Source organism: Ranitomeya variabilis, chromosome 2 (genome assembly GCF_051348905.1).
Source record: "Ranitomeya variabilis isolate aRanVar5 chromosome 2, aRanVar5.hap1, whole genome shotgun sequence".
NCBI classification, from domain to species: domain Eukaryota; kingdom Metazoa; phylum Chordata; class Amphibia; order Anura; family Dendrobatidae; genus Ranitomeya; species Ranitomeya variabilis.
The window spans coordinates 738783637-738796684 of NC_135233.1; the positions used below are offsets into that span (position 1 = coordinate 738783637).

The following is a 13048-nucleotide window of genomic DNA, read 5'->3' on the forward strand; positions in this document are numbered from 1 at the left end:
GGGGACACTGTGGATGACGTAGGACGCATTATCCACATGAAGCACAGAAGGAGGACGACACTGCAAGAAGGGAGGCGCTGGACCAAGACCAGCGATGCCCATCGGACCTGATCGCCCCACAGGTGAGTATCATAAACGACATTTTCCTTTTGTTGCAGGCCATATTGGAGGCCTATTAGAATGCTGTATATCAGGGCTTAAAGCAGGGGTGGGGAACCTCAGGCCCCAGAGCCATTTACGGACCTCGATGACCTTTTATCAGGCCCCCGGGCAGATTCTCAGGGACCGCATTCTTGGGCAGGGAGGTGTATTTTGATTGCCACCAGCTCACTTATTTCTTCTTGCTCTGTTAGCACACACACGCACTGTTCACTACTGAACACTAAAGGGCATGCAATGAAAGATTACGTTCTGACACCAGTGCCAGAGTCAGGATGTACTTTGTGGGCAGAGTTTGTACGGCCCCCGAAGGATGGTATAAATATCCCAATGGCCCTTGGCAGAAAAAAAAGATTCCTCACCCCTGGCTTAAAGGTACTGGTCATACCTCATATTTGACAAGCCTGGTGACAGGTTCCCTTTAATGTAAAAGTTAAAACTTTCTATAAAAAATGATGTGTGATTAAATGAATTATCCAAAGAGGTTGTCTTATGCATCTAATGTCAGTTTAATTAATTAGATATAAGCCCGTACTAAGGAAATAATATGGTTTTTTTTTATGTAGATCTTTATTTACTTAATAAAAAAAACAACTATCCTGGGTTGACAAATAGGGAAGCCCCAGGGCATAGGAGACTGTGGTCGGATAGTGATCTCATATCCTATATCATGGCTGTATCAGCTGTGAACTGTGCCCTCCACCAGCATGTGCCATTCTTAGTTGTTAGGAAAGCCAGATGTTATTTTATTGCAGCTCAGCGCTAAGCTCAAAGTGGTCATGAACCACTCCTGCTGGTGATTCTCCTGTAGTGTCACCTCGAAAGAGCAGCTCCTTCTATTTCCTCTGCCCTGTCCACCTGTCGATGGGGCGTCACTGTCACCGTCATGTTGATTGACAGCCGGCTCAGCCGAACACAGCGGTGGGGGAGCTGGCTGTCAATCAACATGACGATGGCAATGAAGCCACACTGCCAGAGCACAGCGGATGAGAAGAAGCTGCTCTGTCAAAGTGACATCACAGGAAGCAGCCCTGAGCTGAGAGAGACTGACACAGGGCAGCACTGGCAGGTAGTTACCTGCTGATGACAATAATTACCGGATAACCCATTTAAAGAAAAAAAAATCAATACAAGTTTGACATCGCCATAATCATACTGACATGGAGAATCACGTTTATTCATTGCATGTTTTTACACTGGCCTCATCTCAGTATCACATTGCAGTTTCCAACAAAAAGGTCTCTGAACTATGATCCTAAACTTGAGCCTCCCTCTCCTTTAGCAAACACCCAGAAGGGGAGAGGAGGAGTAACAGACACATGCAATCAGACTACCTCTTGAAGCTCATCAAGAGAATGCCAAGAGTGTGCAAAACAGTCATCAGAGCAAAATGTGGCTACTTTGAAGAACCTAGAATATAAGACATAATTTCAGTTGTTTCACACATTTTTGTTAAATATATAATTCCACATGTGTTAATTCATAGTTTTGATGCCTTCAATGTGAATGTACAATTTTCATAGCCATGAAAATACAGAAAAATCTTTAAATGAGAAGGTGGGTCCAAACTTTTGGTCTGTACTGTATATATATATATATATATACACATATATATATATATATATATATATATATATATATATATATATATATATATATATAGACATAAGCTGGCTCCGAGATTGAGCCTGCTGCATATCAGGCAGATGCTTGGTCCGTTACATAGCCAGCATCTGCCTGTAACTGTAGTTACCAGTTATCGCTGATTACTGCCGTTTAGCCATTTTAATCTCGCTGTTAATTTCTGAAATGCTGATTTGTTTGCAGGTCTATGGTCAATAAATAGGCTACTTTAGAAAAAAGACCGCCTAAGTCCTGCTGATGCAGCAGCAATGCAATAGTTGTCCTCATTGTTTTGCACCTTAAAGGGGTTGTCCGGTCTTCTAATAAAAGTCCAGAGTCATTCAACGTAACGGCAGATTTCTGATTTCTTACAGCGTCCACACCGCACGCTGTCAGGATTCTCTGGTACTGCTGGTGAGAGGAGGCGGTCACATAATTGCAAGTATGAATTTGCATACGTACCGGCTAGACATGCTTGGGCTTGCTCAGTGAAAGTTAATTGAGGGAGGTCGAGAACACCTGATTGAAATGCGTCTGGAAGTATGCAAGTCACATACATTTGGTCTTGTTTTCAGTGCCAACACCAAAGAAGTACGTTGGGCATGTTCTAATGACTCACATAGACTGCAGACTTTTATTAGATGACCAGACAACCCCTTTATTATTGGGCTAAACTTACACAATAAAAGTTATTTTGGGCCATTACTCTCACAGTTTGCTGCTAGAAACAAAAGAAAATGAGTATCCTGACCAGCAGGTTTGAGATATCAAATTGATTGGAGCAAGTAGCTGCAGGACAGGTAGTACCACAACTCCAATTAGAAAGTGAAATGACACTTGTGCCAAATCAAAGATGTCCACGCTCCATTCATTTTGCTAGAGAGAAAACATATCTTCAATACATGTCTGAAGCAACTGTGAGATAGCGCTTACTGCATGGGTTGGGGGACACTCGCTAAGGAACACAAACACGTTTTCCTCACAAAAACAGTCCATGCGGTTTATTATGCAGTCATAAATTGGGTTATGCACAGTTCATTATATACTTCATAGAACACAATATTTACCAAACAGATGACATTCAGTTGCAGTCTCTAAACATGCTGGACCTTACTCTGTCCAGTTACCATGGGTGATTGGACAGTTCATTAACTGACTGCCTCTCAGTGCACACAGTTCCCCAACTCTGGGTTACCTTCCTGGAGCTCCTGCTCCACACGCTGACTCCTCGTCAGTCCTTGTTCCCAGGGAAGCTGCCAAACTGGGATCACTGTCCTGGACGATGCCTTGCTCACCAGACCACCTGACAGTCTCAGACCCTCAGAAGAACGGTAGCTTCCCTAACGCAGTGCCTTCACAGACTCTGCAAATTCAGCCTTTCCGTGTGCTCTTCAGGACGTCTGTCCCCACCTGGGAACATCCAACACATAGGCCACTGCGTGTGCTGTTCAGGACGTCGTCCCCACTTGGGACCATCCAACACACAAGTCTCTCAGTGCGCTATTCAGGGATCCAATCCTTTTCCCAGGATCTCCCAACACACAAGTCTTCAGATCCACGGCCTCTCAATGCGGTATTCAGGGATCCGGTCCACACACAGGACCTCCCAACACACAAGCTGTCCAGGATCTACACACTCTCCATTACAGACCATGTGACCAAACCCTGGTCACATTATGTAGTTGTAACTACTCCCATAGATGGGTGGTATGTGTGGTTAGCCAGACCCTCCCAGCTCTCCAGCTAACCCTGCAAGCCTCCCTTTACAAACTACACAAACACTTGTGGGACTACAGGTCCCAAAGAACCAACATTACTGGCTTACAGCGCAGACTCCCTCTGCGTACGACACATACCGGCCATTTACAATCCTGCCGGTCACTGTTTCACCCTCATAATCACAGATACGCCTCCACGCGCATCCCGAAGAGCACATACAGCGCCCCCTAGCTGTAAGAGGGGTCACTGCACCACACAACAGAGTGTGAACAAGCTCATAACATCACACTGAAGGTCCAAATACAGATTAAACTCAATTTGTCCACACTCAGCTAACTATTGTTTTTATGCGGGGTCCCTGACACCAGGTGTGTACAACAGTTCGGAGGTCCGGTACATCCCTATGTATGAAGATAGAGAGAGAGGCAACAGCACTACGGAAGTTCCAGGGTCAACGGAGAAAGTGTGTTGAGAGAGATGTGTCTTGCCAGACGACAGGGAGTGGTCACCCTGCAGGAATGTTGCAGAAAAAGTGCAACCTATACTTTTTTTTATTTCAAAGGGCACAGAATTGTAACATTTCTCAACCTCCACATTGCTTAACAGTTGTAAGCATGCGAATCAGTGGGTACTCTAAAGATGACTTCTTGTTTTTGTATTATTTTTTAAGGCATACACACCTGAATTTGCCCAGGTTTCTCCAGGGTCCAAGTGACTCAAGATCGTAGCTTTTTAAGTTCATCATTCTTCTATCACCCCCTGTTCCTCTCTGTGTAGGACTATATTCTTTTGACACAGGGAGAATCCATCCTCTTTAAAGAACACTTCACTCTCTAGACCTCACAATAATTTTTGTGGGACTCTTTTCGCTTAAGTTTATATTTCTGTTTGTCTATTATTTCTCTTCTATTCCAAAGTTTGACAAAAAACAGAACTCGTACCCTCTGGGCAACAGATCCATTTCCCACATGGATTCCTTTTGTCTGTTCCTCTAAACAGGAAAGACAGACAAAATGTGCAAATGAAAACATGAAGTTAGCCTAAGGCAGGGGTCACACTTGCGAATTCAATGCGAGAAACTCGCGCAAGTCTCTTGCATCAAGTCCCAGCACTGCTGCCGACTCTCAGGGTCAGAGCGTGCGGCTGCATAGAAATACATGCAGCCGCAAACTCCGGTCCCGAGAGCCGGCGGCAGTGCTGGGACTTAATGTGAGTTTCTCGCATTGAACTCGCAAGTGTGACCCCGACCTAAGTCAGGTTTGCAATGACGGTGGAATAACTGCTGTTTTCCAATTCCTTTGGAAAGTTCTCTCACAGTTTCATTATGGTAAGGCACATGCTTAACTACTAGTGCACACATTGCAATTATTAATATATGTGGATGCCTCCAACATGCTAAATCTATGGTGCTAAGCTATACTCCTCTACATCTGATAACTAGTCCCCTCCCAGGGAGGGAAATCAGCAGCCCTAGCCTCCAGTGACATGACATCTAGCACCACGTCACCTATAAAACCTCTACATCGCCTGCCAAAAAAGGAAAAGCACCACACCATAACATACAGAGACGATAAAAGCACATCTGTAACACAGTTATTACCAGTATAAAAAATCTGATTAGCAACATTTAACAACACGCAAGAAAAAAGGGCAATATTAAACATTTTTACACCCAGATTAGAATATTATTCAATAGGGGCACTCTACTTTGTGTTATATCTTTTTATATGTCATGAAAACTGTGATCTCATGAGTCAAGGGGTATTGACATTGCAAGATAATCGTAAACAAGTGTTGTTAAAAATGCTTATTTCACAAATAACTTGCTGTGTAAACAGACTGAGGATCACTTGATAAACGAGCCAAATACTCATAGCATTAAAGATCATCATTCTCGGCGGTGCGACTGCGTAGTGTGACAAAGTCACTGGTAAAGTACAGGAGGGCAGATATGTGTTACTATGCTTAATGGCATCAGTGATACTAAACCAGAGTATTTTCCTCCAGCACTCTAAAGTGTTGTTTGAGTCTTAGGTTAAAGTTGCATACATGGGCTGGTTATATGTGGACATCTATAGAGTGGGTGAGAAGATGCCCACCTTATCTCCACCTGCAGAGTTGGCACCACCGTGTCATGACAGGACCCGTGTTATGTTACAGTCATGTGATCAGTCACATGATGGAGGAGTCACATGGTCTGGGGCTTAAGTAACTGACTTCCAAAGGTCGCAGTGTTCAATGTGCCTGGAGAGGAAGCACTCCAGGAAAATGTTTGTGCCTGTGCTATATGCTAAAACCTGAACCATGTGTTCTGCTAGCGGTGAGCGGGAGGATCCCTGCTCTCAGAAGGACTGTGTTGCTTGCCACCATTTTGTTTTGTTTTCCCGATTTTGCCCAGAGGGCGGTATTTGCTTTAATACACCATGGTTTATGCTGCCTATCATAAACTAACGGAAGTTCTTAAAGCCGCAGTGTATCCGTGTCTACCTTCATGTGCAGCCAAGTGAGCCGATCTACCTCAGTAGTCTTGTGTAAACTCGATTTGAACTGCAGAGAACAATGAGAGCTCACAGGCTTTCATTGAACTGGCACCCCCACTAATTTATGGATTTATGATTTATGCTACTCCTAATAATGTGCCTGAAATACTTCATGTATAGTAGGTTAAAAATCTAGTGCCTTGGAACTGATGACAGCATTTTAGAAGAGCCATAGGTTTAAATAGCTCCTTTTTCACATGTGTAATATAATTTATGGTGTTTCTAAAGAATCACTATGTTACGATCTTTGGCTAAAAATGCACTCATGAGAGTGCAAGTCTAGATTAGTAAAGAAGAAAATGCTGAAGGAAAAAAAAAACTTAGCTACATTTGGCTAGGACAGTCTGATGATACCTATAGTTGTGCAGACTAGGGTTGAGCGAAACGGATCGGTCATTTTCATAAGTCGCCGACTTTTGGCAAAGTCGGGTTTCATGAAACCCGACCCGATCCCAGCGTGGGATCAGCCATGCAGTACACGATCTTCGCGCCAAAGTCGCGTTTCATATGACGCTTAAAGAACCATTTTTCAGCCAATGAAGGTGCACGCAGAGTGTGGGCAGCGTGATGACATAGGTCCTGGTCCCCACCATCTTAGAGAAGGGCATGGCAGTAATTGGCTTGCTGTCTGCGGCGTCACAGGGGCTATAAAGGGGCGTTCCCGCCGACCGCCATCTTACTGCTGCTGATCTGAGCGTAGGGAGAGGATGCTGTCGCTTCGTCAGAAGCAGGGATAGCGTTAGGCAGGGTAAATTAACCCCCAAACCGCTTGTGCTGTAGCGATTTCCACTGTCCAACACCACCTTTTCTTTGCAGGGACAGTGGAGGCTAGATTTCTCTTCATCAGCTCTGTAGGTTATAAGGCTCCCTGATAGCTGCGTTGCTGTGTGTACGCCGCTGTGCAAAGCAACTGCTTTTTTCAAAGCACAAATCCTGTTGCTCCTTCCTTTCTGCACAGCTATCTTGTTTGTTTGTCCACACTTTTGACTTTTGTGTGCAGCACTCCTTTTTATTGCTGCCTGCCACACTTTTCTGAGATTACTGTAGGGAGATAGTAATTGTAGTACTTTTTTTTTTTTTTTTGTCATATCTCTTCAAGCCACTTTCTGCCACAGAAAACCTACTGTATAACAGTGTGCCTGATTTCTTCCTAATTCTCCCATAAAAAAGAAAAAAAAAGTGGGCGATTAAGACTGGCAAATCTGCATTAGTGCCAGTCCTGTATGTGGCTTCTGTCTTTTTTTTCTGCCACAGAAAACCTACTGTATAACAGTGTGCCTGATTTCTTCCTAATTCTCCCATAAAAAAGAAAAAAAATTGGGAGATTAAGACTGGCAAATCTGCATTAGTGCCAGTCCTGTGTGTGGCTTCTGTCTTTTTTTTCTGCCACAGAAAACCTACTGTATAACAGTGTGCTTGATTTCTTCCTAATTCTCCCATAAAAAAAAAAATTGGGAGATTAAGACTGGCAAATCTGCATTAGTGCCAGTCCTGTGTGTGGCTTCTGTCTTTTTTTTCTGCCACAGAAAACCTACTGTATAACAGTGTGCCTGATTTCTTCCTAATTCTCCCATAAAAAAAAAAATTGGGAGATTAAGACTGGCAAATCTGCATTAGTGCCAGTCCTGTGTGTGGCATCTGTCTTTTTTTTTCTGCCACAGAAAACCTACTGTATAACAGTGTGCCTAATTTCTTCACAAATCTCCCATAAAACAAAAAAAAAAGTGGGAGATTAAGACTGGCAAATCTGCATTAGTGCCAGTCCTGTGTGTGGCTTCTGTCTTTTTTTTCTGCCACAGAAAACCTACTGTATAACAGTGTGCCTGATTTCTTCCTAATTCTCCCATAAAAAAGAAAAAAAAATTGGGAGATTAAGACTGGCAAATCTGCATTAGTGCCAGTCCTGTGTGTGGCTTCTGTCTTTTTTTTTCTGCCACAGAAAACCTACTGTATAACAGTGTGCCTGATTTCTTCCTAATTCTCCCATTAAAAAAAAAATTTGGGAGATTAAGACTGGCAAATCTGCATTAGTGGCAGTCCTGTGTGTGGCATCTGTTTTTTTTTTCTGCCACAGAAAACCTACTGTATAACAGTGTGCCTGATTTCTTCCTAATTCTCCCATAAAACAAAAAAAAGAGTGGGAGATTAAGACTGGCAAATCTGCATTAGTGCCAGTCCTGTGTGTGGCATGTTTTTTTTTTCTGCCACAGAAAACCTACTGTATAACAGTGTGCCTGATTTCTTCCTAATTGTCCCATAAAACAAAAAAAAAAGTGGGAGATTAAGACTGGCAAATCTGCATTAGTGCCAGTCCTGTGTGTGGCATCTGTTTTTTTTTCTGCCACAGAAAACCTACTGTATAACAGTGTGCCTGATTTCTTCCTAATTCTCCCATGAAACAAAAAAAAAGTGGGAGATTAAGACTGGCAAATCTGCATTAGTGCCAGTCCTGTGTGTGGCATCTGTTTTTTTTTTCTGCCACAGAAAACCTACTGTATAACAGTGTGCCTGATTTCTTCCTAATTCTCCCATAAAACCAAAAAAAAAGTGGGAGATTAAGACTGGCAAATCTGCATTAGTGCCAGTCCTGTGTGTGGCTTCTGTCTTTTTTTTCTGCCACAGAAAACCTACTGTATAAGGCCAGTCTCACACGTCCAGATAATTCCGGTACCGGAAAAAATCGGTACCGGAGTTATCCATATCCGTGTGTCCGTGAGCTCACGTAGGCCATCCGTGTGGCACACGTGCGGCAGCCGTGTGCTGCCTGGGTACCACACGGACCGTGCAGGAGAGACAGCGCTAAAGTTTAGCGCTGTCCCCTGCATCGTGCTGAAGCCGCGATTCATATCTTCTGTGCAGCAGCGTTTGCTGTAAAGAAGATATGAATAATCCATTTTTTTAGTGGTATTTCGTGTTTAAAATAAAGCTCCATGTCCCCACCCCCTGTGCGCCCCCCCGCTGTTCTGAAAATACTCACCCGGCTCCCTCGTTGGCTGTCGCTGCTTCCTGTCCTGGCCGCACCTTCTACTGTATGCGGTCACATGGGGCCGCTCATTTACAGTAATGAATATGCAGCTCCACCCCTATGGGAGGTGGAGCCGCATATTCATGAATGTAATCGGCGGCCCCACGTGACCGCATACAGTAGAAGGTGCGGCCAGGACAGGAAGCAGCAACAGCCAACGAGGGAGCCGGGTGAGTATTTTCAGAACAGCGGGGGGGCGCACAGGGGGTGGGGACATGGAGCTTTATTTTAAACACGAAATACCACTAAAAAAATGGATTATTCATATCTTCTTTACAGCAAACGCTGCTGCACAGAAGATATGAATTGCGGCTTCAGCACCATGTGGGGGGGACAGCGCTTACTGTAGCGCTGTCTCCTGCACGGCACACGGAGAACGTCCGTGTGCGGTACGTGTTTTACATGGACCCATTGACTTTAATGGGTCCGTGTAATACGTGCTCTCCCACGAACACTGACATGTCTCCGTGTTTGGCACACGGAGACACGGTCCGCAAAAAATCAATGACATTTGCACAGATGCATTGATTTTAATGTGTCTACGTGTGTCAGTGGCTCCGGTACGTGAGGAAACTGTCACTTCACGTACCGGAGCCACTGACGTGTGAAACCAGCCTAACAGTGTGCCTGATTTCTTCCTAATTCTCCCATAAAACAAAAAAAAAAGTGGGAGATTAAGACTGGCAAATCTGCATTAGTGCCAGTCCTGTGTGTGGCATCTGTCTTTTTTTTCTGCCACAGAAAACCTACTGTGTGGCAGTGGGCCTGATTTCTTCACAATTCTCCCAGAAAAAAAAATAAAAGTGGGAGATTAAGATTGGCAAATCTGCATTAGTGCCAGTCCTGTGTGTGGCATTTATTTATTTTTTTTTCTGCCACAAAAAACCTACTGTGTAACAGTGGGCCAGATTAAATCACTTGTCTCACATATCCCATAAAAAAATTAAAATAAAGGGAGAATAATTTCTTGCCAAACCTGTGCATGTATGCGAGTGCTGTCTGTGGTATCTGTCAGTCATTTTGTGCCACAGGAACTATACCGTGATATAGTGGGCCTGATTCAATCCCTTGTCTCCCATATAAAAAAAGAGGGACATTTCTATTGCCAGTGTGTGCATCTGCGTCAGTCCGGCTAGTGCCATATCTGCCAGCCTCTTTCTGCTAATCAAACTGTGTTGTTGTGTAATACAGTGGGCCTGATGTTTCCCTGCATTCTCCCACACATAAAGAGGGACATTTCTATTGCCAGTGTTTTATCTGCGTCACTCCTGTTAGTGCCATATCTGCCAGCCTCTTTCTGCTAATCAAACTGTGTAGTGTAATACAGTGGGCCTGATTTTTCCCTGCATTCTCCCACACATAAAGAGGGACATTTCTATTGGCAGAGTTTTGATCTGCATCACTCCTGTTAGTGCCATATCTGCCAGCCTCTTTCTGCTAATCAAACTGTGTTGTTGTGTAATACAGTGGGCCTGATTTTTCCCTGGATTCTCCTACACATAAAGAGGGACATTTCTATTGTCAGTGTGTGCATCTGCGTCACTCCTGTTACTGCCATATCTGCCAGCCTCTTTCTGCCAATCAAACTGTGTTGTTGTGTAATACAGTAGGCCTGACTTTTCTCTGGATTCTCCCACACATAAAGAGGGACATTTCTATTGCCAGTGTGTGCATCTACGTCACTCCTGTTAGTGCCGTATCTGCCAGCCTCTTTCTGCCAATCAAACTGTCTACTGTAATATAGTGGGCCTGATTTTTCACTGCATTCTCCCACACGCAAAGAGGGACATTTCTATTGCCAGTGTTTTTATCTGCGTCACTCCTGTTAGTGCCATATCCGCCAGCCTCTTTCTGCCAATCAAACTGTCTAGTGTTATACAGTGGGCCTCATTTTTCACAGCATTCTCCCACACATAAAAAAGGGAGATTTACATTCCCAACAAGTTCACGCACACCTTGTACCTGGTTTTACAGGACCACATAACGGTTGTTAGTTTGGTAACATTTTTCCAAGAATGAGGAAGTCTGGTGGAAGAGGTCGTGGCCGTGGGCGGTCATTGGCAGCTGGTATTGATGGTAGTGGTGGTGGTCGTGGAGCATCAGGTGGTCGTGGGAAAAGCAGTATAGCCCCTAAGTCTCGAGTTGTTGAGCCAGCGTCATCGTCTGGCTGCACAAGGCCTCGAAGGCTCCCTTTTCTGGGAGTAGGAAAACCGCTTTTGAAGCCGGAGCAGCAGGAACAAGTATTGGCTTTCATTGCTGACTCTGCCTCTAGCTCTTTTGCCTCCTCCTCGGAAAGTGCCAAATGTCAGAGCAGTGCGTCGTCAGTGGATGCTCCCGGTCAGGAACAAGTCGCTTCCTTGTGTCCTTCATCCAGAACAACAGTGAAGGATGCGTCAGGCGACACAACTGGTTACTCCATGGAGCTCTTTACACATACTGTGCCTGGGTTAGAAAGGGAAATTGTTAACAGGCCATGCCCATTACAAGATGAATCGGACATGGAGTGCACAGATGCTCAGCCACAGCCAGATTATTATGCTGTTCCTTTGACTCAGATCAGAACATTGCCCTCGCAGTGTACTGATCCAGAATCTGACCCCGATGAGACTATGGAGCCCCGTCACGAATGCTATAGCACCGGCTTACACGGTGACCCAGAGGAAGGTGCACAGAACATAGAAGAGGAGGTCATAGATGACCCAGTTGTTGACCCCGATTGGCAGCCATTGGGGGAACAGGGTGCAGGCGGCAGTAGCTCTGAAGCGGAGGAGGAGGAGCCGCAGCAGGCATCAACATCGCAACAGGTTCCATCTGGCAGGCCCGTATCTGGCCAAAAACGTGTGGCAAAACCAAAACCAGTTGTACGACAGCGTGGCCATCAGGTTAAAGTAGCTCAAAGTGCAATGCCTGAAACGATATCCGATAGGAAGAGTGCAGTCTGGAATTTTTTTAACCAAGATCCCAATGATCAGCGCAAAGTCATCTGTAAGAAATGCTCAAGGACCTTCAGCAGAGGTCAGAATGTTAAAAATTTAAATACAAGTTGCATGCATAGACATTTAACCACCATGCACTTGCAAGCCTGGACAAACTACCAAATGTCCCTTAACGTTGTAGCACCCTCTCACAATGAAGCTAATCAGCAAGGCGACATCCCTTCCCTCACTGTAAGCCCACCGTTTACCACACCACCTGCAGGTAATGTTGCGGTTTCGTCGCAAGGCCAAAGCAGTCAGGGAATCACCAGGTTCGTGGTCAAAAAAACTGTATGTAGGGCACCATCAAGAATACCATCACCAACCCTCTCTCAGTCACCCATGTCCACCGGCACCCCCGCTAGTTCCACCGTATGCAGCTCTCCAGTCCAGCTCACCCTACATGAGACTCTCGTTAGGAAAAGGAAGTACTCATCCTCGCATCCGCGTACACAGGGTTTGAACGCCCACATTGCTAGACTAATCTCGTTAGAGATGATGCCCTACCGGTTAGTTGAAACCGAAGCTTTCAAAGCCCTGATGGACTACGCTGTACCACGCTACGAGCTACCCAGTCGACACTTCTTTTCGAGAAAAGCCATCCCAGCCCTCCACCAGCATGTAAAAGACCGCATTGTCCATGTGCTCAGGCAATCTGTGAGTAGAAAGGTGCACCTGACAACAGATGCATGGACCAGTAGGCATGGCCAGGGGCATTACGTCTCCATCACGGCACACTGGGTTAATGTGGTGGATGCAGGGTCCACAGGGGACAGTAATATTGGGACAGTTCTGCCTAGCCCACGGTCTAGGAAACAGTTGGCTGTAGGCGTTCGTCCCCCCTCCTCCTCCTCGTCCTCCAGCAGAAGCGAGAGCTCGTCCACAGACCGCAGTCGCACGACCACTCCATCCACAGCTGCCACTGTTGCACACGAGGTGTCCAATTATGGAACAGCTAGTGGCAAGCGTCAGCAGGCTGTATTGGCAATGAAGTGTTTGGGTGACAA

At 45.2% G+C, this 13048-nt stretch overlaps 1 protein-coding gene across 1 annotated transcript in view; it reads right to left on the reverse strand.

Annotated features, from left to right (window-relative positions):
* The window catches only part of CRYBG1 (crystallin beta-gamma domain containing 1), a 481728-nt gene that overhangs the window by 422591 nt on the left and 46089 nt on the right, over positions 1 to 13048 (reverse strand). The gene's annotated exons all lie outside the window — the stretch shown is intronic.